The sequence below is a fragment of the Rattus norvegicus genome, chromosome 14, assembly GCF_021556685.1.
Source record: "Rattus norvegicus strain SHRSP/BbbUtx chromosome 14, alternate assembly SHRSP_T2T, whole genome shotgun sequence".
NCBI classification, from domain to species: Eukaryota; Metazoa; Chordata; class Mammalia; order Rodentia; family Muridae; genus Rattus; species Rattus norvegicus.
In genome coordinates this window covers 50,987,572-51,014,454 of record NC_141547.1, presented here as the reverse complement: position 1 = coordinate 51,014,454, position 26,883 = coordinate 50,987,572, and the positions used below count along the sequence as shown (strand labels likewise).

The window sequence follows — 26,883 nt, the reverse complement described above, 5'->3', positions numbered from 1 at the left end:
GTAAGCGCTCTACCACTGAGCTAAATCCCCAGCCCGAGGATATGTTTTTTGTTACACTTTATTTTTTTAGTTCTTTATATACTGTCAATGTTAACCTTCTGCCACATCAATAGCTGAAAAAGATTCTTTCCCACTCTGAGAGCTTCCTCTTCATTTAGCTGTTCACAAGTGTCTGAGTTTTATTAGGTCCCAGTTGTGAATCATAGGCCTTAATGTTTGGACAAATAAAGTCATATTTTGAAAGTCCTTTCCTATACACATGTCATAACGGATGCTGCCTAGGTTTTCTTCTAGCAGTTTGACTGTTTCAAGTTTAATGTTTAAGACTTTGATTCATTTGGAGTTAGTTCCTGTTCAGCATGATAGATACAGAACTAATTTTCTTCTAAACATGGACAGCCATTTTCCCTGGCACCATTTGTTAAAAGTGCTTTCTTTTCTCCAGTTTTTCAACTTTTGTCACATATTAAGTAGCTGAAATTACATGTACTCATTTTTGGATCTTCAACTTTGTTTCAGTAGTATACATGTCTGGTTTTGTGTCAATACCTTATTGATTTGTTACTTTGACTCTGTAATGTATCTTAAGATTTGGACTTGTAATCCCTTCAGCATTTTTTCATTCAGGCTAATTTCTCTATCCAGGACCTTTTGAGGCTTCATATAAAATTTAGAATAGTCCTATTGCTGTGAGAATAAGATGGGGATTTTAGTTGAGATTGTACTGAATCTGTACACAGATGGTTGGAGTGGTTATTTTCATATTAAATCTATGCATCTTTGAGCATGTGATGTCTTTCTATCAATTACTGCTTCTAATGGGGAAGAGTCAATAACAATAACAAATACAGTAATTTCACAATAATATTGAGGTGAATTTGCATTAGAAGACATTTGTATGTTTTTCTTGTTTCCCTACCATGGTTCAGAGATAGCATCACTAGAGTACTGATCAGAGAAAATATCCCTAACAGATAGAGCACCCTTGATTCAGTAGTAAAATGAGGAGGGAATTGGGGAAATAAGAATAGAGAGAATAAAGTAGGAGTGAGAAACATAGTACATGTTTTACAGGCATGAATAATAGTAGATAAAATATCTCACAGTAGTTCACCAAAGCATTGACAGGGGTGTATTCTGCTCAGGCAATCATCTCCAGGATGCCCAGAGAGAATCTCAACTCCAAGCTCCTGTTCCTCTTTTCAGCTTCCATATGCTCACCTGGTTATGTTCCAGTCATCAAGCCACCCACAGTGTGCCTCTCTGTACACTGGGTTGACACATTTCTACCTGCTGTTTTTCTAGTGTTGATGTCTAGAAGACACAGAATCTCATTGGTTGCTACCTTTGTCCTTTATCTGGTGCAGGCAAGATGGTGAAACTTGGTGCTCATTTGGCTATTCCTTTGAAAAGAAAAATTCCAATAGGCTTATTTCTTTTTTTCTTTTTTTCCTTTTTTTTCTATGCTAAAAGTAGAGTCTATTGTTCCTTACTGGGACTCTTTCATTGAGTCTTTTCAGAAGCAACTTTTAATCCGCCATCATACCCAGCAATCTCCTAAACCATGAATATACTTTTTAAACTTTATATTTCCAACTTAAGGAAAAGAATTTTTTCATCTATTTTATGTAACTAAAGCACATTCATTACTAATGTGTATGTAAATGCTGTGTGTTTTCATTATTGACAACATATCTTCAGGATGAGTTTGGTGGTTTATATCAGAGACACATTTAACTGTTACTTTTGACTTTGTGGTGATGTACAGTAGTGTGGTGTGATTTGTAGAAGTAAAAGCCACTCACCTCATGACAGCCAGCTAGCAAAAACAGAGGTAGGATTAGGCCATTGTTGCAATATGTCTCCCAATGACAAACCTCCAATGACTAACTTATTTTCCTTTAAAAAAATTTTTTTTGTTTTTCATTAATTGTATGAATACACACATATCTACCTGTTGAGTGCAGGTGCCCATGGAGGCCAAAAGGGGCTATTTCATTTCCTGAATCTGGAGTTACAGGCAGTTTTGAGCCATGTAATATGGGTTCTGGAAACCAAATTCAGTACCTTGACAAGAGTGTTACATGCCCATAAACTGAGCCATCTTCCCAAGCCCAAGATCTCCCCAATTAAAGGCTTCACCATGTCCAAGTCACAGCACACATTAAAGCTCATCACCATTCATTGGACATGTCATGTACAATCAATAGCAACATCCAGTTATTTATGGATAAATGACTATGTTGATTAATGATCCACTTCTATGAGCAATATGCTCATTAGAGGAGTAGGCAAAAATCAGAATATAACTTACACATATGTGACTATCCTCAGACTTCCAGGTCTGTATGCAGTGAAAATTGTGGTCCTGGATTCAGATAATCCCTCCTAGAAGGAAAAGTGACCTGTTGTTTTGACTGCATTCCATGCCCAGAGAATGAAATTTCCAATGAGACAGGTAAGTGTGTGCTGTATGGAGAAATTCTCTGCTTTTAACTAATAGTCCATTTTTTATGAGAATTGAGAGCATCTGAGCTTAGATTCTCACATTTACTGTAAAGACTTTACACAATGAGCCATCTCCCTAGCCCAAGTTGTTTATTAATAAGAAAATGAATGTTAAGCAAAGATTAGTGGTGTACCTACTTTCTTCATTCAGGAGGGAAAGATAAGCAGATGTCTCGGTTTCCAACCAGCATGATTTTCATAACAAATCTCAAGACAGCCAGGGCTACATAGTAAGAACTTGTTTTAAAAATAATTTTATTGCAAATAAATTGCCTTCTCAGAAATATCTTTGATTGTTATCACAGGGCTTAGAGGACTCATCAGTGCTCCTCTCTGTGTCTTCTGAGGTTATGTACAACATACAAAGAACGACTATGTGCTTTCACACTCTCATTCACATTCAGGTTTCAGTACTTAAAAGGTGATTGGCAGAAGTGATTTGACTGTGATAGTAGTTAAAAATTCCTCTCTTTTATATACTGGGAGGAGCTGGTGGGAGATTTGGAATGAGACAGACATCAGACAAATATTATATTTCCCTGGTGGATGTTATCTCTGGATATGGTCAAGGGTGACAGATCTGCAAATATCTCTAATGGAAGAGAGAAAGATAAACATGATATGCTACCCTCATTCTTAGAACTCTCACACTTGCATCCAGGCTTAAAACATAGGCAGCTCTCAACTCCTTCAGACTGAAAGAGGTATCTAAAAATAGTTTTCATCTGTTTCCAAGGAAACCACTTTTTACCTCATTCTGTGAGTCTTGATTCCACAGTGCTGAACTCTACAGGTTTAGGTGAAAAATGTTCCCCAGAGCAAAGATTCCATTCTCTGCCAAGCCCCACACACAGGACTGAGGCCATCTTGTTTGTCAAAGTGCGGTTAGACCAATTTTCAAAGTTCCCATAACACTTCTATAACAGCTTCAATAATGTTTAAAAGTCCAAATTCAAAGTCTCTCCTGAAACTCAAGGCAATCTCTTAATTGCAAGACCCAGTAAAATATAAGTAAAAATACTGATCACATACTTCCCACATAAAATGATGCAAAATAAGTATTAGTATTTCAAAAGAGAAGAAAATGACCACAGTCAAGAAGTACTGAATCAGTGCAAGACCATAAACCAGCAGGGCAAACCAAATTCTGCATCCCCATTTCTGTTGCCAAAACATTTTTTCAGTACTTCCAATTCCATCCAGCTTTGTTGTCTGTGTTAAAAAATTATAAAAAATAAATAAATAAAGCAGTCTTTTTACCCGCTCTTGGTCCAGCACTGTGGTACCCCAAGATATCTGATACATATCTTAATGTCACTCAGCAAAGCATCTCACCCACTCTGCTCCATTCCATATCACACTGCCAAAGGCCTCTCTCTGAGCCAGCAACAATCTCTCTATCCTTCCAGTTCCCAAGACAGGTTTCCATGACAGAAACACACATCCCAACTCTGTAGCAACCCAGGCTCTCCAGCCATCACACACTCTCTTACACTTAAATCACTACATGAAAGAATACACAACAAAATAACCTTTGGTCTAATTGATAAGATATAATTGCCCACCTAAATATACAAAGCCAAGTACACATCCATACCTTAAGAACATTCATAACAACCTGTAAAGATAAGCACAGAATCTTAACATCAGTTTCCATGTTGTGTCCCCAGCTTCTCTGTTTTCTCCTACTCTCTCTTCCTCTTACCTTGAACCCTTTCTCCTGCCCATCCTTCCTTCTCATCCAATGACAGGCCTCATTCTATCCTGTTCTGGCCCTGACCTGTATTTTACAAATTAAATGGGGAGAAGGTTCTGGTGAAGTCACCTGAGTCCTGAGTAAATGACTAGGCAACTGTCCTTGGGGCAGTGGAATTGGCATCAAAACACAGACAACTCCAGAGCAAACCACAACATGTCTGCAATAATTTCTCTCTCTTGGACTCATCCCACACCTGGTCAGAAGATACCCCACAACTGTGGCATTTCCAATATCTTATGATCTCCAACATAATCTAAACTTCACCTTCACTCAATGGTCTCTTTGGGTCTCAATTCAGGGATATGCCTAAAACAATCCTGATAATTTACTTAGCTATGGAGGAAGATTCCACAGCTCATTTTATGGATTCTTTTTTTTTTTGTAGTCAGAGTAGTACTTTATTTTATTTTCTAACTATTTTTTTTATTAACTTGAGTATTTCTTATTTATATTTCGAATGTTATTCCCTTTCCCGGATTCCGGGCAAACATCCACCTAATCCCTTCCCCTCCACTTCTTTATGGGTGTTCCCCTCTCCATCCTCCCCGCATTGGTGCCCTCCCCCCAAAAATCAAGTTCACTGGGCGTTCTGTCTTAGCAGGACCAAGGGCTTCCCCTTCCACTGGTGCTCTTACTAGGCTATTCATTGCTACCTATGAGTTCAGAGTCCAGGGTCAGTCCATGTATAGACTTTAGGTAGTGGCTTAGTCCCTGGAAGCTCTGGTTGCTTGGCATTGTTGTTCATAAGGGGTCTCGAGCCCCTTCAAGCTCTTCCAGTTCTTTCTCTGATTCCTTCAACGGGGGTCCTATTCTCACTTCAGTGGTATACTGCTGGCATTCGCCTCTGTATTTGCTGTATTCTGGCTGTGTCTCTCAGGAGAGATCTACATCCAGCTCCTGTCGGCCTGCACTTCTTTGCTTCATCCATCTTGTCTAATTGTGTGGCTGTATATGTATGGGCCACATGTGGGGCAGGCTCTGAATGGGTATTCCTTCTGTGTCTGTTTTAATCTTTGCCTCTCTATTCCCTGCCAAGGGTATTCTTGTTCCCCTTTTAAAGAAGGAGTGAAGCATTCACATTTTGCTCATCCGTCTTGAGTTTCATGTGTTCTATGCATCTAGGGTAATACAAGCATTAGGGTTAATAGCCACTTATCAATGAGTGCTTACCATATGTGTTTTTCTGTGATTGGGTTACCTCACTCAGGATGATATTTTAAAGTTCCAACCATTTGTCTATGAATTTCATAAAGGCGTTGTTTTTGATAGCTGAGTAATATTCCATTGTGTAGATGTACCATATTTTCTGTATCCATTCCTCTGTTGAAGGGCATGTGGGTTCTTTCCAGCTTTTGGCTATTATGAATAAGGCTGCTATGAACATAGTGGAGCAGGTGTCTTTTTTAAATGTTGGGGCATCTTGTGGGTATATGCCCAAGAGAGGTATATATGGATCTTCAGGTAGTTCAATGTCCAATTTTCTGAGGAACCTCCAGACTGATTTCCAGGATGGTTGTACCAGTCTGCAATCCCACCAACAATGGAGGAGTGTTCCTCTTTCTCCACATCCTCGCCAGCATTTATTGTCACCTGAGTTTTTGAGCTTAGCCATTCTCACTGGTGTGAGGTGAAATCTCAGGGTTGTTTTGATTTGCATTTCCCTTATGACTAAAGATGTTGAACATTTCCTTAGGTGTTTCTCAGCCATTCGGCATTCCTCAGCTGTGAATTCTTTGTTTAGTTCTGAAACCCATTTTTTAATAGGGTTATTTGTCTCCCTGCGGTCTAACTTCTTGAGTTCTTTGTATATTTTGGATATAAGCCCTCTACCTGTTGTACGATTGGTAAAGATCTTTTCCCAATCTGTTGATTGCCGTTTTGTCCTAACCACAGTGTCATTTGCCTTACGGAAGCTTTGCAGTTTTATGAGATCCCATTTGTCGATTCTTGATTTTAGAGCATAAGCCATTGATGTTTTGTTCAGGAATTATTTTTCAGTGCCCATGTGTTCGAGATGCTTCCCTAGTTTTTGTTCTATTAGTTTGAGTGTATCTGGTTTGATGTGGAGGTCCTTGATCCACTTGGACTTAAACATTTTACAGGGTGATAAGCATGGATCGATCTGCATTCTTCTACATGTTGACCTCCAGTTGAACCAGCACCATTTGCTGAAAATGCTATCTTTTTTCCATTGGATGGTTTTGGCTCCTTTGTCAAAAATCAACTGCCCATACGTGTGTGGGTTCATGTCTGGGTCTTCAATTCTGTTCCATCAGTCTTTCTGACTGTCTCTGTACCAATACCATGCAGTCTTTATCACTATTGCTCTGTAATATTGCTTGAGTTCAGGGATAGTGATTCGCCCTGAAGTCCTTTTATTGTTGAGAATAGTTTTAGCTATCCTGGGTTTTTTGTTATTCCAGACGAATTTGCAAATTGTTCTGTCTAATTCTTTGAAGAATTGGATTCACATTTTGATGGGGATTGCATTGAATCTGTAGATGGCTTTTGGTAAAATGGCCATTTTTACTATATTAATCCTGCCAATCCATGAGCATGGGAGATCTTTCCATCTTCTGAGGTCTTCTTCAATTTCTTTCTTCAGAGGCTTTAAGTTCTTATTGTACAGATCTTTTACTTGCTTGGTTAAAGTCACACCAAGGTACTTTATATTGTTTGGATCAATTATGAAGGGTGTTGTTTCTCTAATTTCTTTCTCGACTTGTTTCTCTTTTGTGTAGAGGAAGGCTACTGATTTATTTGAGTTAGTTTTATACCCAGCCACTTTGCTGAAGTTGTTTATCAGCTTTATTAGTTCTCTGGTGGAACTTTCGCGATCACTTAAATATACTATCATATCATCTGCAAATAGTGATATCTTGACTTCTTCTTTTCCAATCTGTATCCCGTTGATCTCCTTTTGTTGTCTGATTGCTCTGGCTAGAACTTCAAGAACTATATTGAATAAGTAGGGAGAGAGTGGGCAGCCTTGTTTAGTCCCTGATTTTAGTGGGATTGCTTCAAGTTTCTCTCCATATAGTTTAATGTTAGCTACTGGTTTGCTGTATATGGCTTTTGCTATGTTTAGGTATGGGCCTTGAATTCTTATTCTTTCCAGGACTTTAATCATGAAGGGGTGTGGAATTTTGTCAAATGCTTTCTCAGCATCTAATGAAATGATCATGTGGTTTTGTTCTTTCAGTTTGTTTATATAACGGATCACGTTGATGGTTTTCCGTATATTAAACCATCCCTGCATGCCTGGGATGAAGCCTACTTGATCATGGTGTATGATTGTTTTAATGTGCTCTTGGATTCGGTTTGCCAGAATTTTATTGAGCATTTTTGCGTTGATATTCATAAGGGAAATTGGTCTGAATTTCTCTTTCTTTGTTGGGTCTTTGTGTGGTTTAGGTATAAGAGTAATTGTGGCTTCATAGAAGGAATCCAGTAGTGCTCCATCTGTTTCAATTTTGTGTAATAATTTGGATAGTATTGGTATGAGGTCTTCTATGAAGGTTTGATAGAATTCTGCACTAAACCCGTCTGGACCTGGGTTCTTTTTGGTTGGGAGACCTTTAATGACTTCTTCTATTTCCTTAGGAGTTAGGGGTTGTTTAACTGGTTTATCTGTTCCTGATTTAACTTCGGTACCTGGTATCTGTCTAGGAAATTGTCCATTTCCTGCAGATTTTCAAGTTTTGTTGAATATAGGCTTTTTTTTTCTAAACAATAAAATAATAATAACTTTTATTATTTTAACTCCAAAGAGAATGTTACAAAAATGTTGCTGCAAATCCTAAGAAGTAGAGTACAGTGCACACACAGGGACAGTTATCTTCCCCTGGCCTAATTAAAACAGGTCTTTCTCACACATCTCTTTATAAAAAAAAGAAAGAAAAAAAGAAAAAAGCCAGCACTAAAATAGAAGTGGTATTTAAGTTCATCTTGCAAGCTTGAGCATACTGCTAGGAAGTTATCAGAAAACAGGGCCTCTGAAAAACAGACATTTTCTCCTTTTCTCTTAACTATCTGATATACATTTATATTTAATAAATATGTGTTGGAATATATAGGACATGTTTTAAATTATTCATTGTTAGCCCCTAACTAAACTAACAGCTTCAGTAAAAGAAAAAAAAAATCCCTCTATAAAATTGAATGTAGCAAAAAAAAAAAAAAAAAAAAAAAAGAACCAAAAAAAAATTGAATGTAGCATAATACCCAAGGAGGAGGGGGGATCTAAAATCTGAGCTCAGAACTATTACAGCATTTTAGACGAGAATTTATGGCTATTGCGTTCACTTACTTAGTAGTTACTGTTTAGTCAATATTGTGTCAACATTTGACAAGCACCATTCATTTAAAACTCCCCACCCCCAGACAACTGCCTAAGGTAGACAGATAGTAACTATACTATTTCTTTTTTTTTTTCTTTCCTTTTTTTTTTTTACTTTCTTAGGTAAGTATTTAATTTATCATTTCTTTTTTTTTGTTTGTTTGTCTTTTATTTTTTTATTTTTTTTATTATCTTGAGTATTTCTTATATACATTTCAAGTGTTATTCCCTTTCCCGGTTTCCGGACAGACATCACCCTCCCCCCTCCCCTTCCTTGTGGGTGTTCCCCTCCCAAACCTCCCCCCATTGCCACCCTCCCCGCATAGTCTAGTTCACTGGGGGTTCAGTCTTAGCAGGACCCATGGCTTCCCCTTCCACTGGTGCTCTTACTAGGATATTCATTGCTACCTATGGGGACAGAGTCCAGGGTCAGTCCATGTATAGTCTTTAGGTAGTGGCTTAGTCCCTGGAAGCTCTGGTTGGTTGACATTGTTGTACTTTTGGGGTCTCAAGCACCTTCAAGCTCTTCCAGTTCTTTCTCTGATTCCTTCAACGGGGGACCTATTCTCAGTTCAGTGGTTTGCTGCTGGCATTCGCCTCTGTATTTGCTGTATTCTGGCTGTGTCTCTCAGGAGCGATCTACATCCGGCTCCTGTCGGTCTGCACTTCTTTGCTTCATCCATCTTGTCTAATTGGGTGGCTGTATATGTATGGGCCACCTGTGGGGCAGGCTCTGAATGGGTGTTCCTTCAGTCTCTGTTTTAATCTTTGCCTCTCCCTTCCCTGCCAAGGGTATTCTTTTTCCTCATTTAAAGAAGGAGTGAAGCATTCACATTTTGATCATCCGTCTTGAGTTTCCTTTGTTCTAGGGATCTAGGGTAATTCAAGCATTTGGGCTAATAGCCACTTATCAATGAGTGCATACCATGTATGTCTTTCTGTGAGTGGGTTAGCTCACTCAGGATGATATTTTCCAGTTCCAACCATTTGCCTACGAATTTCATAAACTCGTTGTTTTTGATAGCTGAGTAATATTCCATTGTGTAGATGTACCACATTTTCTGTATCCATTCCTCTGTTGAAGGGCATCTGGGTTCTTTCCAGTTTCTGGCTATTATAAATAAGGCTGCGATGAACATAGTGGAGCACGTGTCTCTTTTATATGTTGAGGCATCTTTTGGGTATATGCCCAAGAGAGGTATGGCTGGATCCTCAGGCAGTTCAATGTCCAATTTTCTGAGGAACCTCCAGACTGATTTCCAGAATGGTTTTACCAGTCTGCAATCCCACCAACAATGGAGGAGTGTTCCTCTTTCTCCACATCCTCGCCAGCATCTGCTGTCACCTGAGTTTTTGATCTTAGCCATTCTCACTGGTGTGAGGTGAAATCTCAGGGTTGTTGTGATTTGCATTTCCCTTATGACTAAAGATGTTGAACATTTCTTTAGGTGTTTCTCAGCCATTCGGCATTCCTCAGCTGTGAATTCTTTGTTCAGCTCTGAACCCCATTTTTTAATAGGGTTATTTGTTTCCCTGCGGTCTAACTTCTTGAGTTCTTTGTATATTTTGGATATAAGGCCTCTATCTGTTATAGGATTGGTAAAGATCTTTTCCCAATCTGTTGGTTGTCGTTTTGTCCTAACCACAGTGTCCTTTGCCTTACAGAAGCTTTGCAGTTTTATGAGATCCCATTTGTCGATTCTTGATCTTAGAGCATAAGCCATTGGTGTTTTGTTCAGGAAATTTTTTCCAGTGCCCATGTGTTCCAGATGCTTCCCTAGTTTTTCTTCTATTAGTTTGAGTGTGTCTGGTTTGATGTGGAGGTCCTTGATCCACTTGGACTTAAGCTTTGTACAGGGTGATAAGCATGGATCGATCTGCATTCTTCTGCATGTTGCCCTCCAGTTGAACCAGCACCATTTGCTGAAAATGCTATCTTTTTTCCATTGGATGGTTTTGGCTCCTTTGTCAAAAATCAAGTGACCATACGGTGTGTGGGTTCATTTCTGGGTCTTCAATTCTATTCCATTGGTCTATCTGTCTGTCTCTGTACCAATACCATGCAGTTTTTATCACTATTGCTCTGTAATACTGCTTGAGTTCAGGGATAGTGATTCCCCCTGAAGTCCTCTTATTGTTGAGGATAGCTTTAGCTATCCTGGGTTTTTTGTTATTCCAGATGAATTTGCAAATTGTTCTGTCTAACTCTTTGAAGAATTGGATTGGTATTTTGATGGGGATTGCATTGAATCTGTAGATTGCTTTTGGTAAAATGGCCATTTTTACTATATTAATCCTGCCAATCCATGAGCATGGGAGATCTTTCCATCTTCTGAGGTCTTCTTCAATTTCTTTCCTCATTGTCTTGAAGTTCTTATTATAAAGATCTTTTACTTGCTTGGTTAAAGTCACACCGAGGTACTTTATATTATTTGGGTCTATTATGAAGGGTGTCGTTTCCCTAATTTCTTTCTCGGCCTGTTTCTCTTTTGTATAGAGGAAGGCAACTGATTTATTTGAGTTAATTTTATACCCAGCCACTTTGCTGAAGTTGTTTATCAGCTTTAGTAGTTCTCTGGTGGAACTTTTGGGATCACTTAAATATACTATCATGTCGTCTGCAAATAGTGATATTTTGACCTCTTCTTTTCCGATCTGTATCCCCTTGATCTCCTTTTGTTGTCTGATTGCTCTGGCTAGAACTTCAAGAACTATATTGAATAAGTAGGGAGAGAGTGGGCAGCCTTGTCTAGTCCCTGATTTTAGTGGGATTGCTTCAAGTTTCTCTCCATATAGTTTAATGTTAGCAACTGGTTTGCTGTATATGGCTTTTACTATGTTTAGGTATGGGCCTTGAATACCTATTATTTCCAGGACTTTTATCATGAAGGGGTGTTGAATTTTGTCAAATGCTTTCTCAGCATCTAATGAAATGATCATGTGGTTCTGTTCTTTCAGTTTGTTTATATGATGGATCACGTTGATGGTTTTCCTTATATTAAACCATCCCTGCATGCCTGGGATGAAGCCTACTTGATCATGGTGGATGATTGTTTTGATGTGCTCTTGAATTCGGTTTGCCAGAATTTTATTGAGTATTTTTGCGTCGATATTCATAAGGGAAATTGGTCTGAAGTTCTCTTTCTTTGTTGGGTCTTTGTGTGGTTTAGGTATAAGAGTAATTGTGGCTTCATAGAAGGAATTCGGTAGGGCTCCATCTGTTTCAATTTTGTGGAATAGTTTGGATAATATTGGTATAAGGTCTTCTATGAAGGTTTGATAGAATTCTGCACTAAACCTGTCTGGACCTGGGCTCTTTTTGGTTGGGAGACCTTTAATGACTGCTTCTATTTCCTTAGGAGTTATGGGGTTGTTTAACTGGTTTATCTGTTCCTGATTTAACTTCGATACCTGGTATCTGTCTAGGAAATTGTCCATTTCCTGAAGATTTTCAAGTTTTGTTGAATATAGGTTTTTATAGTAAGATCTGATGATTTTTTGAATTTCCTCTGAATCTGTAGTTATGTCTCCCTTTTCATTTCTGATTTTGTTAATTTGGACGCACTCTCTGTGTCCTCTCGTTAGTCTGGCTAAGGGTTTATCTATCTTGTTGATTTTCTCAAAGAACCAACTTTTGGTTCTGTTGATTCTTTCTATGGTCCTTTTTGTTTCTACTTGGTTGATTTCAGCTCTGAGTTTGATTATTTCCTGCCTTCTACTCCTCCTGAGTGTATTTGCTTCTTTTTGTTCTAGAGCTTTTAGGTGTGCTGTCAAGCTGCTGACATATGCTCTTTCCTGTTTCTTTCTGCAGGCACTCAGCGCTATGAGTTTTCCTCTTAGCACAGCTTTCATTGTGTCCCATAAGTTTGGGTATGTTGTACCTTCATTTTCATTAAATTCTAAAAAGTTTTTAATTTCTTTCTTTATTTCTTCCTTGACCAGGTTATCATTGAGTAGAGCATTGTTCAATTTCCACGTATATGTGGGCATTCTTCCCTTATTGTTATTGAAGACCAGTTTTAGGCCGTGGTGGTCCGATAGCACGCATGGGATTATTTCTATCTTTCTGTACCTGTTGAGGCCCGTTTTTTGACCAATTATATGGTCAATTTTGGAGAAAGTACCATGAGGAGCTGAGAAGAAGGTATATCCTTTTGCTTTAGGATAGAATGTTCTATAAATATCCGTTAAGTCCATTTGGCTCATGACTTCTCTTAGTCTGTCTACATCTCTGTTTAATTTCTGTTTCCATGATCTGTCCATTGATGAGAGTGTGGTGTTGAAATCTCCCACTATTATTGTGTGAGGTGCAATGTGTGTTTTGAGCTTTAGTAAGGTTTCTTTTACATATGTAGGTGCCCTTGTATTTGGGGCATAGATATTTAGGATTGAGAGTTCATCTTGGTGGATTTTTCCTTTGATGAATATGAAGTGTCCTTCCTTATCTTTTTTGATGACTTTTAGTTGAAAATTGATTTTATTTGATATTAGAATGGCTACTCCAGCTTGCTTCTTCTGACCATTTGCTTGGAAAATTGTTTTCCTGCCTTTCACTCTGAGGTAATGTCTGTCTTTGTCCTGAGGTGTGTTTCCTGTAGGCAGCAGAATGCAGGGTCCTCGTTGCGTATCCAGTTTGTTAATCTATGTCTTTTTATTGGGGAGTTGAGGCCATTGATATTGAGAGATATTAAGGAATAGTGATTATTGCTTCCCGTTATATTCGTATTTGGAAGTGAGGTTATGTTTGTGTGCTTTCATTCTCTTTGTTTTGTTGCCAAGATGATTAGTTTCTTGCTTCTAGGGTATAGCTTGCCTCCTTATGTTGGGCTTTACCCTTTATTATCCTTTGTAGTGCTGGACTTGTAGAAAGATATTGTGTAAATTTGGTTTTGTCATGGAATATCTTGGTTTCTCCATCTATGTTAATTGAGAGTTTTGCAGGGTACACTAACCTGGGCTGGCATTTGTGTTCTCTTAGGGTCTGTATGACATCTGTCCAGGATCTTCTGGCCTTCATAGTTTCTGGCGAAAAGTCTGGTGTGATTCTGATAGGTCTGCCTTTATATGTTACTTGACCTTTTTCCCTTACTGCTTTTAATATTCTTTCTTTATTTTGTGCGTTTGGTGTTTTGACAATTATGTGACGGGAGGTGTTTCTTTTCTGGTCCAATCTATTTGGAGTTATGTAGGCTTCTTGTATGCCTATGGGTATCTCTTTTTTTAGGTTAGGGAAGTTTTCTTCTATGATTTTGTTGAAGATATTTACTGGTCCTTTGAGCTGGGAGTCTTCACTCTCTTCTATACCTATTATCCTTAGGTTTGATCTTCTCATTGAGTCCTGGATTTCCTGTATGTTTTGGACCAGTAGCTTTTTCCGCTTTACATTATCTTTGACAGTTGAGTCAATGATTTCTATGGAATCTTCTGCTCCCGAGATTCTCTCTTCCATCTCTTGAATTCTGTTGGTGAAGCTTGTATCTACAGCTCCTTGTCTTTTCTTTTGATTTTCTATGTCCAGGGTTGTTTCCATGTGTTCTTTCTTGATTGCTTCTTTTTCCATTTTTAATTCCTTCAACTGTTTGATTGTGTTTTCCTGGAATTCTTTCAGTGATTTTTGCGATTCCTCTCTGTAGGCTTCTACTTGTTCTCTAAGGGAGTTCTTTATGTCTTTCTTGAAGTCCTCCAGCATCATGATCAAATATGATTTTGAAACTAGGTCTTGCTTTTCTGGTGTGTTTGGATATTCCGTGTTTGCTTTGGTGGGAGAATTGGGCTCCGATGATGGCATGTAGTCTTGGTTTCTGTTGCTTGGGTTCCTGCCCTTGCGTCTCGCCATCAGATTATCTCTAGTGTTACTTTGTTCTGCTATTTCTGACAGTGGCTAGACTGTCCTATAACCTGTGTGTCAGGAGTGCTGTAGACCTGTTTTCCTGTTTTCTTTCAGCCAGTTAGGGGGACAGAGTGTTCTGCTTTCGGGCGTGTAGTTTTTCCTCTCTACAGGTCTTCAGCTGTTCCTGTGGGCCTGTGTCTTGAGTTCACCAGGCAGGTTTCTTGCAGGGGAAAAGTTGGTCCTACCTGTGGTTCCAAGGCTCAAGTTTGCTCGTGGGGTACTGCCTAAGTCCTCTCCGCTGTGGCAGCAACCGGGAAAATCTGTGCCGCTCCTTCCGGGAGCCTCCGTGCACCAGGGTTTCAGATGACGTTTGGTGTTTTCCTCTGGCGCCTGGATGTGCACAGAGTGCAGTCTCTTCTGGTTTCCCAGGCGTGTCTGCCTCTCTGAAGGTTCAGCTCTCCCTCCCACGGGGTTTGGTTGCAGAGAACTGTTTATCCAGTCTGTTACCTTCAGCTTCCGGCAGTGTCTCAGGCGCAGGGGTCCTGCCGCTCCCGGGCCCTCCCCTATGGGAACCCAGAGGCCTTATACAGTTGCCTCTTGGGCCAGGGATGTGGGCAGGGGTGGGCAGTGTTGGTGGTCTCCTCTGCTCTGCAGCCTCAGGAGTGCCCACCTGATCAGGCGGTGAGGTCTCTCTCCCACGGGGTTTGGGAGCAGAGAGCTGCTGCGGTCCGGGATCCGCCGGTGTGGGACTTCCGGTAAACACAGGAAGTGCCCGGCCTTAGAGGAATTTTGCCTCTGTGTGTCCTGAGTTCACCAGGCAGGTTTCTTGCAGGGGAGAAGTTGGTCCTACCTGCAGTTCCAAGGCTCAAGTTTGCTCGTGGGGTACTGCCTAAGTCCTCTCCGCTGTGGCAGCAACCGGGAAGATCTGCGCCGCTCTTTCCAGGAGCCTCCGTGCACCTGGGTTCCAGATGGCGTTTGGTGTTTTCCTCTGGCGCCTGGATGTGCACAGAGTGCAGTCTCTTCTGGTTTCCCAGGCGTGTCCGCCTCTCTGAAGGTTCAGCTCTCCCTCCCACGGGATTTGGGTGCAGAGAACTGTTTATCCGGTCTGTTTCCTTCAGGTTCCGGCAGTGTCTCAGGCGCAGGGGTCCTGCCGCTCCCGGGCCCTCCCCTACGGGAACCCAGAGGCCTTATACAGTTGCCTCTTGGGCCAGGGATGTGGGCAGGGGTGGGCAGTGTTGGTGGTCTCCTCCGCTCTGCAGCCTCAGGAGTGCCCACTTGATCAGGCGGTGAGGTCTCTCTCCCACGGGGTTTGGGAGCAGAGAGCTGCTGCGGTCCGGGATCCGCCGGTGTGGGACTTCCGGTAAACACAGGAAGTGCCCGGCCTTAGAGGAATTTTGCCTCTGTGTGTCCTGAGTTCACCAGGCAGGTTTCTTGCAGGGGAAAAGTAGGTCCTACCTGCAGTTCCAAGGCTCAAGTTTGCTCGTGGGGTACTGCCTAAGTCCTCTCCACTGTGGCAGCAACCGGGAAGATCTGCGCCGCTCTTTCCAGGAGCCTCCGTGCACCTGGGTTCCAGATGGCGTTTGGTGTTTTCCTCTGGCGCCTGGATGTGCACAGAGTGCAGTCTCTTCTGGTTTCCCAGGCGTGTCCGCCTCTCTGAAGGTTCAGCTCTCCCTCCCACGGGATTTGGGTGCAGAGAACTGTTTATCCGGTCTGTTTCCTTCAGGTTCCGGCAGTGTCTCAGGCGCAGGGGTCCTGCCGCTCCCGGGCCCTCCCCTATGGGAACCCAGAGGCCTTATACAGTTGCCTCTTGGGCCAGGGATGTGGGCAGGGGTGGGCAGTGTTGGTGGTCTCCTCTGCTCTGCAGCCTCAGGAGTGCCCACTTGATCAGGCGGTGAGGTCTCTCTCCCACGGGGTTTGGGAGCAGAGAGCTGCTGCGAATATAGGCTTTTATAGTAAGATCTGATGATTTTTTGAATTTCCTCTGAATCTGTAGTTATGTCTCCCTTTTCATTTCTGATTTTCTTAATTTGGACACACTCTCTGTGTCCTCTTGTTAGTCTGGCTAAGGGTTTATCTATCTTGTTGATTTTCTCAAAGAACCAACTTTTGGTTCGGTTGATTCTTTCTATGGTCCTTTTTGTTTCTCCTTGGCCTATTTCAGCTCTGAGTTTGATTATTTCCTGTCTTCTACTTCTCCTGGGTGTATTTGCTTCCTTTTGTTCTAGAGCTTTTAGGTGTGCTGTCAAGCTGCTGACATATGCTCTCTCTTGTTTCTTTCTGCAGGCACTCAGAGCTATGAGTTTTCCTCTTAGTACAGCTTTCATTGTGTCCCGTAAGTTTGGGTGTGTTGTATCTTGATTTTTGTTAAATTCTAAGAAGTCTTTAATTTCTTTCTTTATTTCTTCCTTGACCAGGTTATCATTGAGTAGAGCATTGTTCAACTTCCACGTATATGTGGGCATTCTTCCCTTATTGTTGTTGAAGACCAGCTTTAGGCTGTGGTGGTCTGATAGCATGCATGGGATTATTTCTGTACATGTTGAGGCCCGTATTTTGACCAATTATATGGTCAATTTTGGAGAAAGTACCATGAGGAGCTGAGAAGAATGTATGTACTTTTGCTTTAGGATAGAATGTTCTATAAATATCTGTTAAGTCCATCTGGTTCATGACTTCTCTTAGTCTGTCTAGGTCTCTGTTTAATTTCTGTTTCCATGATCAGTCCATTGATGAGAGTGGGGTGATGAAATCTCCATCTATTATTGTGTGAGGTGCCATGTGTGTTTTGAGCTTTGAGTTCATCTTGGTGGATTTTTCCTTTGATGAATATGAACTGTCCTTCCTTATCTTTTTTGATGACATTTAGTTGAAAATTGATTTTATTCGATATTAGAATGGTTACTCCAGCTTGCTTCTTCTGACCATTTGCTTGGAAAGTTGATTTCCAGCCTTTTACTCTGAGGTAGTGTCTGTCTTTGTCTCTGAGGTGTGTTTCCTGTATGCAGCAGAATGAAGGGTCCTCATTGTGTATCCAGTTTTTTAATCTACGTCTTTTTATTGGGGAGTTGAGACCATTGATATTGAGAGATATTAAGGAATAGTGATTATTGCTTCCTGTTATATTCATATTTGGATATGAGGTTATGTTTGTGTGCTTTTCTTCTCTTTTTTTTTGTTGCCAAGACGATTAGTTTCTTGCTTTTTCTAGGGTGTAGCTTGCCTCCTTATTTTGGACTTTACCATTTATTATCCTTTGTAGTGCTGGATTTGTAGAAATATATTGTGTAAATTTGGTTTTGTCATGGAATATCTTGGTTTCTCCATCTATGTTAATTGAGAGTTTTGTAGGATACAGTAACCTGGGCTGGCATTTGTGTTCTCTTAGGGTCTGTATGACATCTGTCCAGGATCTTCTGACTTTCATAGTCTCTGGCAAAAAGTCTGGTGTGATTCTGATAGGTCTGCCTTTAGATGTTACTTGACCTTTTTCCCTTACTGCTTTTAATATTCTTTCTTTATTTTGTGCGTTTGTTGTTTTGACTATTATGTGTCGGGAGGAGTTTCTTTTCTGGTCCAATCTATTTGGAGTTATGTAGGCTTCTTGTATGCCTATGGGTATCTCTTTTTTTAGGTTAGGGAAGTTTTCTTCTATGATTTTGTTGAAGATATTTACTGGTCCTTTGAGCTGGGAGTCTTCACTCTCTTCTATACCTATTATCCTTAGGTTTGATCTTTGCATTGAGTCCTGGATTTCCTGTATGTTTTGGACCAGTAGCTTTTTCTGCTTTACATCATCTTTGACAGTTGAGTCGATGATTTCTATGGAATCTTTTGCTCCTGAGATTCTCTCATCTGTCTTTTGTATTCTGTTGGTGATACTTGTATCTATGGCTCCTTGTCTCTTCCTTTTGTTTTCTATATCCAGGGTTGTTTCCATGTGTTCTTTCTTGATTGCTTCTATTTTCATTTTTAATTCCTTCAACTGTTTGATTGTGTTTTCCTGGAATTCTTTCAGAGATTTTTGTGATTCCTCCCTGTAGGCTTCTACTTGTTTATTTATGTTTTCCTGTGTTTCTCTAAGGGAGTTTTCATGTTTTTCTTTAAGTACTCCAGCATCATGATCAAATATGATTTTGACACTAGATCTTGCTTTTCTGGTGTGTTTGGATATTCCATGTTTGCTTTGGTGGGAGAACTGGGCTCTGATGATGCCCTGTAGTCTTGGTTTTTGTTGCTTGGGTTCCTGCGCTTGCTTCTCACCATCAGATTATCTCTAGTGTTACTTTGTTCTGCTATTTCTGACAGTGGCTAGACTGTCCTATAAGCCTGTGTGTCAGGAGTGCTGTAGACCTGTTTTCCTGTTTTCTTTCAGCCAATTATGGGGACAGAGTGTTCTGCTTTTGGGTGTGTAGTTTTTCCTATCTACAGGTCTTCAGGTGTTCCTGTGGGCCTGTGTCCTGTGTTCACCAGGCAGGTCGCTTGGAGCAGGAAGGTTTGTTTTACCTGTTGTCCTGAGGCTCAAGTTTTCTCGTGGGGTGTTGCTTATGAGCACTCCATGGGGGCAGCAACCAGGAAGATCTGTGCTGCCCTTTCCAGGAGCTTCTGTGCATCAGGGTTCCAGATGGCATTTGGTGTTTTACTCTGTAGTCAGAGATGTGGGCAGAGTGTAGTCTCTTCTGGTTTCCCTGGCATGCCTGCCTCTATGAAGGTTTAGCTCTCCCTCCCACGGGATTTGGATGCAGAGAACTGTTTATCCAATCTCCCTTCAGGTCCAGTGGTGTCTCAGATGCAGTGGATTTGCTGCTCCTGTGCCCTTATCCAATGGAAACCAGAGGCCGTATACTGTTTCCTCTTGGGCCAGGGATGTGGGCAGGGATGGGCAGTGTTGGTGGTCTCTTTTGCTCTGCAGTCTGAGGAGTGCCCACCTCTCTAGGCGGTGAGCTCTCTCTCCCACAGGGTTTGGAAGCAGTGAGCTGGAGTCAGGGAGCGTGAGATTGGGACTCCCGCTAAAACCGGAAGTGTCCGATCCTAGAGGAATTTTGCCTCTGTGTGTCCTGAGGCCACCAGTCAGGTCGCTTGCAGCAGAAAAGTTGGTCTTACCTGTGGTCTCGAGGCTCAAGTTTGCTTGTGGGGTGTTGCTTTTGAACTCTCCGCAGGGGCAGCAACCAGGAAGATCTGTGCTGCCCTTTCTGGGAGCTTCTGTGCACCAGGGTTCCAGATGGTGATTGGTGTTTACCTCTGGAGTCAGAGATGTGGGTAAAGTGTAGTCTCCTCTGATTTCCAAGCGTGTCCACCTCTCTGAAGGTTTAGCTCTCCCTCCCATGGATTTTGGGTGCAGAGAACTGTTTATCCAGTCTGTCCCTTCAGGTTCCGGCGGTGTCTCAGACGCAGCGGATTTGCTGCTCCTGTGCCCTTATCCAAGGGAACCCAGAGGCCATATACAGTTTCCTCTTGGGCCTGGGATGTGGGCAGGGGTGGGCCGTGTTGGTGGTCTCTTCTGCTCTGCAGTCTCAGAAGTGCCCACCTGTTTTGGCGGTGAGCTCTCCCATTTCATGGATTCTTGATCTAAATACAGAACCATGTGGATGAAGCTGCTACCACTCCACTATTTGCTGGGGCTGGAACATGGCCAGCTCATTCAACTACATCTTTATTGGCTTCTGTTGTCAATGTTTTCTTTCACTGCTTAACCTTTTCTTTAATTTCTTTCCACAATTTGGAAGCTTAGGTGGGTGGGATGGTGGAATCTTTCCCTGAGATTACCACTCCCTTTATTTATTTTGCATTTGGCTTTTCTGTAAATTTATTATCTCCTTGAACACTGGTCTTATCTCCATTACATTTTCAGGTGTTCATAACCTACTCAAACCATACATTTTGGTTTGCTCAAATTGGTCCTTTTCATTATAGGTCTGCACAAGGGTAACCACAAACAACCATGCAGCACTCAATACTAGACTATCTTGAAATCTCCTCTACCAGTGCCATTAATCTAAATTTCTTCAATTTAGCCTTAGATAGATTTTTTTTTGACAAAGTCAGAAAGCTGCAACGTTCTTCGCCAAAATATCATGAAAAAAATCTCTAGGCTAGTTAGTAATATTCCTCTCTTGTGAAGACTCTTGAGCCATCATAATCTACATTGCTCTATGCACCACTGTCTTCCATGCTGTAAGGAAGATGGAACATTAAGCCCCACTTAAATCACCCAACCACTATTCTGGTTGAAAATCCAAAAGTCTTCCACATTCCTACAACAAACATGGTCAGCCCAGTCACAGCAATAACTCCGTCCTGTTATCAACTTCTTGGTCATTGTTCTACTGGTATGAAAATCCACACTGACTTTGACAACTCCTATAAAAGAAAGCACTTGTTGGAGCTTAACTTCAGAGGTTTAGTACATTATCATCATAGTTGGCTGCCAGGTGGCACAGGCAGACATGGTGTTGAAGGAATACCTCAGAGTTCTACATCTGGATCTGCAGGAAACAGGAAGAGAGCCACTGAGCCTGACTTTGGCTTTTGAAAGCCTCAAAGCCTATATCCCCCACCTTCAACCTCCAACTCCCCATGACACACTTCCTCTGATAAGACCTTGCCTTCTAACCCTTCTCAAGTACTATCACTTACTGATGTCCAAGTATCCAAATATATGAGCCATAGGTGCCATTCTTATTCAAACCACAACACACATGAGACACACATAGAAATTAGAAGACAACTATGGGAGATCAGTTCTCTCCTCTCACCTTTTTGCAAGTCCAGGAATGAAACTCAAGTTGTCAGGCCTGCAGAACAAGTGCTTTCCCCAACTAAACAATGTTGCCAGTGTCTCCAACGGGATAATTTTAGTTAAAACTATGATTCCCTCACCACTGGCACCCTTCAGCTTCTACCTGAGTATGTTAATGTACACATAATTAGACTTCAGGGCAGCTTCTATGAATGTTCAGAGTGTTCTGTGGGCCCTTGTATTCTTACTATATGGGATAGATTTTAGAGATGGGAAAACCAAGTTTCCCATCTACTTTCTCAAGCACAGTGGTAGTGCTGATGGTGTGAGGTTGGGAGTAGGATGTGCACACATACAAGTGTGTATCCCCCTCCACCTTCTTTTCTGAGACAGGATCTTTCACTAAAACTGCAGCCTGCTAATTTGGCTACACTAGCTAGCTGGAAAGACCTTCCTGTCTTTGACAAACTAGTTCTGAGAGTATACGTGCTGAGAATTGCACTTGCACTTTTACACGAGTGCTAGGAATTGAACTCAAGTTCCTCATGCTTACATGCATACATGTAACTAAGATATTTTCCCAGACCCATTGGTGGATTTTGTCTAGGATCCACTCCCTCTTTGTCCCACTTTAATAAGTTAACTTGACACAGCTGGTATCCTGTCTCTTCACAGCTTCTATTTCATACAGAACATCAGAATCCCTTCCGACGGTTTGATTCTAGGACCTGCCACTCAAAAATATTTTTAATGTGCTATTTAGTAGTTTTATACATGGATCCTCCCATATTCCCCTCTCAATTTCATGTCATCTTTAATTTTTTGTTTGTTTGATTGCTTTTGATTTTATAACCCACTAAATCCAATCAGTGCTGCTAAAACACACATCTACTAGAAAATGGTGGACTTACCCGGAACACCCCAGAAGGTAATTGATTTTCCTTCCCCCACACCCATAAACTTCTCATAGCCTAAGCTAGAGTGGGAGCTTATGAGTCTCTCCCTGATCCATATGAAAATGTTAGCTGTCTCGATCTTATACAAGTCTTGTTCAGGCAAATGCATCTGCTCTGAGTTAATGGGTGCAGCTACCACATCACGCCCAGAAGCCTTCCTACAGCACTCCTCCTCACCATTTTGCTTTTATATTACTTCTACCTCCACTTCAATGATGGCCCCTAAGCTTTGTGAGGAGGGATGAACTATACATATCCCATCCAAAAGTTTGGTTTACTGGGGTTGTTTCTGGAGAATTTCCCCTCCTCTTTGACTTTTCACTCTAGAGTGGAGGGGAAGTGACATTCCCACTTCCTTAGCATTTTGTTTGATGATCTATGTTGAGGTCAGCTGAATCTTTTGTAAATCTAACATTAACTGTATTTTAAAGAGAATTGCTAAAGAGAATTGCAATGGGGAGATGGCACAGTAAGTAAAGTACTTACTCATAAGCCTGGTAACTTTGGTAAATTTCTAACAATTGTGAACCTCCTTCTCACCCAGGGCTGCTGGCCACTGGCTGTCAAGGACAAAGGGAGTGGGGGTGGGGGCAGGATCCAGAGGATGTGAGTACAGATAGACAGATTGACTTTAGGAACCAACTTCATTCAACTTTATTTGGGGTAAACAGGGCTATATAGATCTTAGGGAATTGGTAAGGAACTCAAAGGTAGGTATATATTAATGGCTAGGGTAGGAATGCTTCTAGGCAGGTTCTTGTAAGGAAAGAGGAAGTTGAACCTATAATCTGGCCATAGGCTACAGACCTTCCGCAGAGGTTTTTTAGAGTTACAGGCAGTAAGGGCTAATTGGAGAGCTTTTCCAGACATGGTAGACTGCAACCTTAATAACAGGGTTTGCCAACAGACAATCACATAAAAAGCCAGGTGTGGTGGTGGCCTGTGCCTATAACACCAGCACTGGAGAGGCAGAAATACAAATCCCTGGCACTCCCTGACCAGCCAAACTAGACTAATCAGCAATCCTCAGAGAGACCACACATTACAAAGCAAATTAGATGGCTCATGAGGAATGTACCTTAAGTTGACCTCTGGGTAACACATGTACAAATACAGGTATGCATACATATTCATGCACACATATGCATCAGCACAACTATAAATAATCACTTATTTACACACAATATAAAGACTCCAAGATTGAAAATACCACTGCTCAAATGTGGCAAATTTTACCAAAATTGTTACTTTTCTAAATTGAGAGAAAAAGAGTCCTGGAGAGCAGGAGTGCATGTACCGTGGTGCACATATGGAATTGGGGAGCCAATCATCACCTTTATCTTTTGTTTGAGATTATGTCTCTCCACAGATGAAGTAACTAGGCTAGATGTCCCATGAGCTCCCAAGACAAATTCTATCTCTGTGTCTCATCTCACTGTAGGGGGGCCCTGGGATTACAGACATTTGTGCTTCTATGTCCAGCCTTTACCTGGGTCCTGGGCATCCAAACTCACATCATCAGGCTTGGGCAGCAAGTACATATACCTGGTGACCATTAGTCCCATCCCAGGAAGTGCTTCCTATGGAGGCAATATTGTAATCAAACTGAGGCTGTGTAGTGTACATTCCTAAGTTTCTGATGGTGTCAGAATCTTCAGACCAATGTATAATTGATTTAGGAGAAATCATAACTTTGTCCATGTCACAATGCTGTAGTCACATTACTCCCTGCACAATGTTCATCTGATATTTGAAATAATAGAGGAAGACTATCAGGCTAATCTACTCAAATAAGAGGGGCTATGAACAAAAGAATAATGATCATGAAATAACAAAAATATACATTTTCACCAGATGTGGATCAGTGTATGCAGTGTCTAGACCATCAATATGCCAACACAGCACAAAACCACTGCCTCCAAAAGTCTATGACCTTCCTGGATTATGAAGACCCCATGGTGATAGGTCGGTCCTGCATAGCCCTGTGCTTCTCTAAACTGTCATCTCTAGTTCTTGGCATCTTTCTGAAGCAAAAGAACACTCCTATTGTGAAGGCAAATAACCACACTCTTTCCTATGTCCTGCTCATTGCCCTTAACTTCTGTTTTCTCTGCTCTTTTGTTTTCATTGGCCATCCCAACACAGCCACTTGCATCCTGCAACAGATCACATTTGGAGTGGTGTTCACTGTGGCTGTTTCCACTGTCTTGGCCAAAACGATTACTGTGGTTCTGGCCTTCAAGGTCACCGCTTCTGGAAGAAGAATCAGGTGGTTGTTGGTAACAGGGGTACCTAACTTCATAGTTCCCATCTGCACCTTGATCCAAATTATCTTGTGTGGAGTCTGGCTGGGAAACTCCCCTCCGTTCATTGACACAGATACACACTCTGAACATGAACATATTATCATCATGTGCAACAAGGGCTCAGTCACTGCCTTCTACTGTGTGCTGGGTTACCTGGGAAGCTTCACCTTGGCTTTCTTGGCCAGGAACCTACCTGACACCTTCAATGAAGCCAAGTTCCTGACATTCAGCATGCTGGTGTTCTGCAGTGTCTGGGTCACCTTCCTCCCTGTCTACCACAGTACTAAAGGGAAGGACATGGTAGTTGTGGAGGTCTTCTCCATCTTGGTCTCCAGTGCAGGACTTCTTGGTTGTATCTTTGCCCCCAAGTGCTACATTATTTTGTTAAGATCACAAAGGAACTCTATTCAGGGTCACAGAGACAAAATACATTATAATTATAAGACTTCATAAATTTTTATTAATTTTTCAAGTTAGTACATTATATTTCCATACATATATTTTGTTCCTATTCATCCCCCTCACAAACTGATACCCCCATCCTCTCTGTCTCCTCTTGTTCCTTGTCTTAAAACAATCTTTATTTCTATATTCATATATGTTTCATTGCCCCCCCATTTCCCAGCTCCCAAACTTTCTTCCCTCTCTCAGTTACTTTCTACTTTCATGTTACTTGGGAGAGAGAGAGAGAATAAATGTGGTATTTATACTTATGATCATGGCTTAAGTCACATAACTTAACAATTTCGAAATCCATAAATTTCCTCTTAAATGCCTTGACTTTATTCATTTTTAAAGCTGAATAAATGCCATTGTGAATGTGTTCCATATTTACTTTATCTATTCATCTAGCATTCTTCCTTATTTTAGTTACCATGCAAGTACGTGGATGTGCAAATGCCTCTAGATGGCTTCTGGGCCTATATACCCAAGAGTGGTATGGTTAGATTCTACGATAGTTGTAGTTTTCATTTTTTGAGTAACTTCTATGTCTTATATAGTGGTTAAAAATAACACTAAATGTAATTAAAATCACAAAGGAAAAAATATTAGGTATTGGGCCAGCTTCCTGAGGTTTCAGATTTTGTGGAGACTCAGTGAACTTGTGGTGCTTACTTTCCCTGTGGTCTAAGCTGTTGATGAAATTCACCACCACCACGAAATCTCCAAAATCAAGAAAAGACATATAAACCCAAAGACATGTAGACTACGACAGAAAACACAAGAAACATTAAAAAAGAAAGGCAACATTCTTAGATAGGTAATACATCAGATGAATATTTCATTTCAAAGTTTTCTTGTAAAAAATATTGATCAATGGCCTGAAAGTGAATACTCAATGGGAAAATTAATCCAATACAGGACCTACAGAGAAAGTCATCAATACAAAAGAAAAAGGCAGCAAGAGAGATGATAGAATTCAGCAATATTAAAGAAAACTTAAGCAATGAAACTTGAGAAGAGAAGGGTCCAAAGGGCTGAAGATGAAAAAAACAAAGCCAAAAAAAGCATATGGGAAGCATGGGCAATGGACTCAAAGCAGAAGAAAGAATGTCAGGATGGGGATGGGATGACAAATATATATATATATATATATATATATATATATATATATATATATATATGTATATATATATATACCAATAAGCAAAAAGTAAATGATCATGACCACAATGTCCAAGACCAAACCCAAGAACCCACAGGACTAGTGAAGTAAACACCAAAGGTACAGGAAATCCATTCAAAAACATTAAGGCAGAAAATTCCCCAAGCCCAGAAGAAGAAACAAACATTCAAACACAAGCACATTCAGAACCCCAAACAGACATGACCAGGAAAGAACCTCTCCACAGCATCCTAGAGTCAAGATGTCAAAGATACAAAGCACAGAAGCAGTATTAAATGCTGTACAGGAAAAACAGCATCTCAACAACAACAAAAGAGAAGCACTGGTGTACCATCAGCAGCCCTGAACCAAGGAGTCATGACGTATTTCAAGTAGTTCATCATTACTTTATAAAACTACCTGAAGAACAGTGTATACACAGGCTATGTGGAAGGGGAAAAAATAGCACAAGGCATGAAGCAAAAATATCTTGGTTTGGACAACTAATTATAGGATTAGACACAGGATTCCTATAGAGTATTTGTCACCTGAGTCTCTGTGAATATAATATATTAAAACCCGTATCACATAATCTTTTATTTTTAGGGTTTTTTTTTGCATTTTCCCCATCTTTATTAAATTGAGTATTTCTTATTTACATTTCAAATGTTATTCCCTTTCCCAGTTTTCAGGCCAACATTCCCCTAACACTCCCCCCTCCCCTTCTATGTGAGTGTTCCCCTCTCCATCCTTACCCCATTACCACCCTTCCCCAACAATCACATTCACTGGAGGGCCAGCCTTGTCAGGGCCAAGGGCTTCCCCTTCCACTGGTGCCCTTAC

General features: G+C 41.0%; 1 pseudogene; it reads left to right on the top strand.

Annotated features, from left to right (window-relative positions):
• Window positions 1-1,160: 1,160 nt before the first annotated feature.
• On the top strand, window positions 1,161-24,887 carry LOC148001349 (vomeronasal type-2 receptor 116-like; annotated as a pseudogene).
• Window positions 24,888-26,883: the final 1,996 nt, after the last annotated feature.